Source organism: Schistosoma haematobium, chromosome 3 (genome assembly GCF_000699445.3).
Source record: "Schistosoma haematobium chromosome 3, whole genome shotgun sequence".
Lineage (NCBI taxonomy): Eukaryota > Metazoa > Platyhelminthes > Trematoda > Strigeidida > Schistosomatidae > Schistosoma > Schistosoma haematobium.
The window spans coordinates 34,990,176-34,997,635 of NC_067198.1; positions in this window are offsets into that span (position 1 = coordinate 34,990,176).

The window sequence follows — 7,460 nt, forward strand, 5'->3', positions numbered from 1 at the left end:
TGATCCATGATAAGAATAATAATTGTGTAATGAATATCAACCTCAGAAGGAAACCAACAATTTAGAAAAATAAAATAAAAATCTTCTAAAGCACTCGGATAAATACATTTAGATTTATGTAATAGTATACAGAGTGAAACCGGATATTAGTATAAATATTTGTGCAATAATAATTAAGATTGATGCTATGAAAGTCAAAATTGATTTTAAAGGACAATCTGGAGTTAAATATGTTTAGAAGGATAAGAAGATACAAAAAGAATATCTAATGTGTCGGGGAACTAATAATGATATTATTAACGGTTATAATGATAAACATGAACATAAGCAGACTTCATATATTAAGATAAAGAGAAATAAAACAAGATAGATGTGAAAAGATTTAAAGGTTTTATTTTGCTTTTCAAGCAATTAAATGGATGATGGACCTTGTTTGTATAAATCATTATTGAATACATTGATATTCAATAGGTGACATAATCCACTTTCGGAAAGAAAATCGTCAAGGAGACTTTTGAATCGGGTTGTAGTTTCACTGCAACGGAGGTTCACTGGCAGTCTGTTCCACATGGTTGAGTAGCGAATAAGGAAAAATTCTGACGTAAGTTTGTGTGGGTTCTTGGAATCGCTAGAATATTCTCCTTATTGCGTAGATTGTGGGATGATATCATAAGGTATGAAGGGGTGGATACGGAGGAGTAGGAAATGCCGTTAATAAGCCGGTAGATAAAGGCAAGATTTAATTTGATACGTCTGATCCAAAGAGGTTCTAAGTTGAGTTGTTGACATCTTTGGTGATAGTCTTTGTTTTCGGAATACCCCAGAACAGCTTTGGTGAACTTTCTTTGAACACCTTCAATTCTAATCAGGTCATTATGTCTACAATTACTGTAAACTAAAATACCATATTCAAGAATGGGCAAGACACATTTTCTGTATAGTAACAATCTCGATTCGATATTATTGAAGTTTATCATTATCAATCCGATCAGCTTTCTAGCTTTGGATACTTGAGATATAATGTGTTCAGAAAAGTTCAGACTATTGCTATATCTTAAACCCAGGCCACAAACAGTGTTGAGAGGTTTGAGTGTATGTGTCTGTACAGTCAGATTTAAGTTAAGACAGCGACCAATGTGAATAAATCCACTTTTGTCAACATAAAGTGGCATATTCCACGAAATAGTCCATTCGTACAACTTGTTTATTTCCTCTTGGATTACCGCTGAAATATAGCTTTCTTTCGTGGGAGAAGAGAATGAATAAACTACTTTCAGGTCATCAGAAAAAGGAAAGGCTTACCATACTGAAAGAGGGAACACACATCATTGATAAAAAGGAGAAAAAGTAATGAACCAACCACACTTCCTTGTATAACCCCACTGGTTACATTCACAGGTTTAGATTAGCAAGATCCAAAGCGAGGGTGAACATCCCAATCCACCTGTTGTAGATAGTCCTGTAGAGCTGACACATTCAACCGTTTGAAGTTCCAGCTCAAGTTGTTGGTGGGATATCTTAGGTCAGTTTTGCTGACGAAACTGAAGGCTATAACGGCGTGATCGCTTTTTCGAGGGGAGCCAGGATTGAGAGGTTGTCAACTAGGAATTCTTCGTTTGTAAGTACACAGTCTAAGCGCGATGGTGTCTGACTGTTTCCTCAACGAGTTGCCGACTTTACATTTTCATATAATCTCAAGTCCTCAATGAGGTTGAAGAACCGAGCTTCAGTTGAGTTTTCACCTCCAATGTACGTATGTTCCATGAAGTTGACTCTAGGGAAATTGAAATCCCCTAGAATCGGGATACGAGTGAAACTGAGACGAGTAGAGCGGGATAATCCTTCCAGCGTACGACTGTCGTACTTGATGTCGGCAGTGGGCTTCCTGTATATGACTCCGACTAGGCACCTCGAAGTAGTAGACAATCTTACAGAGCACCATATGGATTCCTCAAGATTGTTAAACTCGAGGTTATGAACTTGGTGTACCTCCAAGCAAGATCGTATGTACATGGCTACTCCACCCCCAATTCCTGATTTTCTGTCGTTGCGAAACAAAGGCATCTCAGGTGCTGCTAGCTCCTGTTCCGAGAACTGAGAAAATATCCAAGATTCAGATATTCCTATCAGATGAGCCTTATGAATATTGCTAAGTTCACGTAGCTCATCCATTTCGTTTGGTAGACTCGCGGCGTTCATGTATAAGCATTTTATGCTTTCAATTTGAAACGCGTGAGCTTCTTCCTGTTTGTGTGTATGAGCCTTACGTAGATGGGCAGCCTGACTATATGAGGTTTGCCGAGTTGGTAGGCCCTGTCCATTACACGTTTTTTTATCATCAAGACAGTCCACAAATGGAATGATCAGCTCCGACTTGCCCTTGTGATTGGTCCTGGCTTCATATGGCCTATCCGGGTGCATGTGGATTCCAACTGGCAACCGACGTCTGTTGGCACGAAAGGCCTCCAGAGTTGAAGCCGCCATGTGGGAGGATGGGAAAGTTATCTTCATTAGACGGGATCTGGAATCACCGTCCCTTTTGGCTAGTCTCGTCACGTGTTGAGCCAGTATGTTATTGTGCCTCAAGGATTGTTTGATGAATTTCTATTCCTTGATATCGGAGTTTGCTTGGTTAGGGTCCGTGTTTTCCGGTACACCGTTCACAATTATATTCCCTCCGCGGATAAACTTCTCGCGAGATTCTTTGGGGATGTTCCGGATGATATTGAGCTCAGAATACGGTATGTCAGGCAATATTCTTACACTCCCATCGGATTTCAGTAAATGACTTGCTAGCAAGACATCCTCTACGTCGGTAGCATTCCTAATTGTTACACGAAGTAGCCTCGGCTGATTTTGATTCTTAGATTCCTTTCGCCGAATGAGCCATGTGACCGTCAAAGACTCTATTCTAGGAAGTTCAAGTTTCTTGTTCAATTCACCCCAGAATATCCTGTCATTTTCGTCCCGCAAACTGAGAGGAAGGTCAGGGTTGTCTTTAAGGTTCATGATTATGAGAGATTCATCACGAACCGTTATTGTTTTCCCAGGTTTTCCGGTGCGTTCAGGTTCAGCACCTTGTTGTTTGGAGGTCGAAGCACGTTTCTTAATTGCAGGCTCTTTGATGACCGGGAAGACATTCTTGGGGGTAGACTGTGCGACTAAATCACCAGTTGATTTCCATACAACACTTGAGTTGTTCAGCTTAGACGGTGACGCCTGGTTCTTTTTAGCTCTATCAACGTAGGTCCAGTCACCCACAGAGCTTTTGCAAACCCCTGTTGCATTCAAGAACCCTGAGTTGGGAGACCCGAGTTTACTGAGGGAGCCGCTTACCGTCGACGTAATGATGGTACTGAGTTTCAACATGTCATCATTAGTGCTAATGCATGCTCCATCGATGGTAGACCTGTCGACATTCCTATTCTTGTTTGCGTTGCGCGCCCTTGTTTGTCTACCCGTTTTATGACTGTCTTTTTTCAAGTTTGCTGACAACTTACTCCGCAGACCTGTCAGTAGGACAATGATATTACTCAGCAAGACTACAGCATCCGTGCTGCACGTAACACATTCCCACTTATGATCCGACTTGCTGAGTCTGTTGTAAGCAGTTGCTGTGAGATCTGTGCACACTTCGTGGAACCAACCTTTGCAGTTGTCGCACTGCATGCCATATGTAACAGCAAAACGGCATCCAGGTCGTTTGCATGAATTTTTCATGACTGTATTGACGTAAACTGTGTTGTAGATGCTAGCAAACGCCTAAGATCGTACAAAAATACACTGAAAAGCACACTAAAAACGAGCAAAAGTGGATAAAAACGGATGAGATAAACTGAACTAGCCTTTACGTGAAAAACTGAAAATAAAAACCGAATTCTAAGCTGAGGCGATACCTGTTAACTATTCAATTGAATGAAACTCCAAAAAAGTAATCTACCCAAAGTATAGCTCAGAATAGATTCTTCCGGTCAGAAATGGTACTTTTGTTGCGTAAGAACACATCAAAAGTTTGATAATCACGTTAGGACCAAACTTCTTGTTCGAAAAGCGTGGTACAAAAAAATTCATGAAATTATACTGAGACAAAAAGAAGCGAGAGAAAAGAAATTATTCGGTTTATGTAAACCTGTGACAAAGAAACTGGATTTATTGGATATTGGAACTCATAATTCCTACCCAGCCAACTCTGAGGCTCGAAGTTCCTTGTTGTGTCAAGGTCATATTTAAGTGTGACGATGGGCAACGAATTGTAGGTAGACGTTTGTTTGTATTTTAGTTTCAAATTCACAGTGACTATGGAGCATTGTAAATGTTTAATAGGTAGATCAAATCGAGCAAATATTTATACTAACCCGTAGGTCGATAGAACGACGAGACTATAATTTGTGGACGAAGCAAGCAGATATTAAACAACGAGTCACGAATTTTCGCGCGAAATTCATCCACACATCAGTTCAGTTTCAGTTTCAGTTTGGGAAGGACAGGAGGCTCGATGGCCTATGTTAGTCCTGGCAATGGTGGTCTCTCAGTTGATCCAACTTTCTTTTGAAAGAGTCGACGAATAGATCCTCAACCACGTGCTGAGGTAGTAAATTCCACTCGTTGATGATTCGATGGGAAAGGCGATAGTCAGCTGACAAGCAATTTGTTCTCGGAGTGTCCTCGTAAATTCTCTGTTTTGGAAGACAAGAAAAATGAGGGCATATTAGGTGCAAATTTATCACTAAGCAATTTGAAGACTGTAATCAAGTCGCCCCTGGTTCTGCGATATGACAACGGGAAAAGGTCGAGATTCATACGGAAGCTTGGCTATCCCGGGAATCAGCTTAGTCGCCGTTCTCTGAACCTTTTCCAGAAGCTCACTGTCTTTTTTTAAGCAGGGGCTAGCCGCTTGTATGCAGTACTCAAGTTTAGGACGAACGAACACTGTATACAAAGTCGAAAAAGTTTTGGCGTCGACATGACTAAAAGCTCTACGTATTGACCATAAGGTTCTAAAACCTTTGGCGGTTATTGCACGGCAGTGTGCAGTAATCTTTAAGTCTTGACTAACGACGACTCCTAAGTCACTATATGTCTGGACGACAGGTAGCTCAGTGTTATTCATCGTGTATGTATCTGTACCTTGATGATCGATATGCATCACAACACACTTGGAAGTATTTATCGGCAACTGCCATGTTTGAGACCATTCAGATAACTTCTTCAGGTCATTTTGAAGTTCTAAGCTATCACTCTTACATCGGATCGTTTTCCATATCTTGACATCGTCAGCATATAGCAAGACCGATGATGATAGGAGACAAGGAAGGTCATTTACATACAAGAGGAACAGCACTGGCCCCAAAACTGTACCCTGGGGCACTCCACTAAGAACAGTTTCCCAGCTAGATAACTTAGAGTTCACCCTTACTCTTTGTTGACGCCCAACTAAGAAGTCTTTTATCCACATCAACAAATTGCCTCCAATCCCGACTTTTCTTAACTTATATAACAGCCGGTTGTGCGGAACTTTGTCAAAAGCTTTACTAAAATCAATGAAGGCGACGTCTACAGGTAGCTTTTGGTCCTTAAGAGCACACCAGCTTTCACGAGCCACTAATAAGTTAGTGAGACAAGAATAACCTATTCTGAAACCGTGCTGCTTCTCCGAGAGGATCCGGTTTTTATCGAGATACTTAAACAGCTCCTTCCGAATAATCTTTTCTAAGATTCTAACAACCACGCTAGTTAGGCTAACGGGGCGTTAGTTCTCAGGTTTGTGTTTCGTGCCTGTTTTGAAGACAGGACTTACTATGGCGTTTTTCCAGTCTTTCGGTAAACCACCCTGCGTAACGGATAGGTTAAAGCATGTACTTAAAGGGCTTGCAACGAAGTTAGATAATTCCTTCAGTAGCCTAGGATGTAATTCATCGGGCCCCGTGGATTTACCTATGTCAAGCTTATTTAGCAGACCAAAGACATCGAGTTCTTTAATGGTCACGCTATCCAGTGTATGTATGGGGGAATCTGTATACGCTGACAGGAAGGGCGCTTCTATGGTATATACGTTGCTAAAGTAGTTCGAGAACACTCGAGCCTTACCAAAGTCGTCCTCCACTAATGATGAAGCAGTACTGTCTCCCCATAGAGCAGGAATATTTCCTTTTCTCCTTGTCCTTTGGTTTATATGGGAATACAAGCGTTTAGGACATTCTATGAATTCCTTAACAAGTTTTCCTTCGTACAATTTCCTAGACTTACGGAGGGTCGAGGCACAAGTATTCCGAGCCTTTCGATACTGAGATTTTGACTCATCAGTCCCCAGTAACCTAAATCTATCCCACATTTTCCTTTTCTTACGGAGAAGGATACGGACCTCCCTACTGAATCATCGTGGTGAGTTTTTCGGCCCCTTTGGTATAGTCCAAGGGATGTGAGGTGTAGTAACTTTTAAGTATGAATTTCGGAATGCGTCCCAGGCCGTTTCAATGGAGGACTCTGGGTCTATTGTCCAATCTATTAACGATGCTGAATGCATGATGTCTGGCATGTTTGCTTTCCAGACGTTGGGTCTGGACTGGACTGACGCGTGCTCGTGACTGGCAGTTATATGGAAGTCGAAAGTTAAAACTGCGTGGTCACTTTTACCTAGGGGTGGCATACAATGAAGGTTCGCAACATCATCCTCATAGTGAGTCAGTATAAGATCTAATAAGGATGATTCAGTGTCCGGATCATACCTTGTCGCTTCTTTCACATGTTGCACTAGAGCACATGTAATAACCCCATCAACTAGTTCCTGCTCGAAGGAATTTTCTGACGATTTAGTTCGCAGATTTTCCCAGTCTACCATAGGTGCATTGAAGTCCCCTAGGATTAGACATCGACCACTTTGGGACCAAGTATTGAGACTGCTTAACAGGATCTCATTTGCCTCACAGCTTGGACTGAGATAGACCAAACCAATCAGTAGCTCTTGTCCCTTGCATTTTAAGCGAAGACTAACTAATTCACACGTCCCACTCTCATGGGATACACTATCGATAATGGTAAATGGGATAGCAGTCCTAATGAATAGAGCTACTCCCCCTCCTTTGCGCTTTTGTGTTCTGTCGGCCCTTACTAACGTAAAGCCCTCGAAATCAAGTTCTATACTATCTATAGCCTGTGTCAGCCAGGTTTCTGTTACTGCGATTATATCTGGCTTTGTAGAGTCAATCTGTACACCTAGTTCCGATCGCTTATTAAGTAAGCTTCGTGCATTGGTGTAACAGATCCGAGGCCTGTTTGAGTGCCTTCGTGCTTCACCCAGAGTGGCTTCGGCATCATTCTCTGTCGAAGTCTTACAACCCGAAAATTTACAATTTTTAGGTCCTTTTCGCCAGCGTCTAACCTATGTTGTAGTTCTTTCTCGGCTTCCCGTCTTTTAACACGGTCTGCCAACGGTAGGTCCTTTCGGATAAAGACTCCTGAAC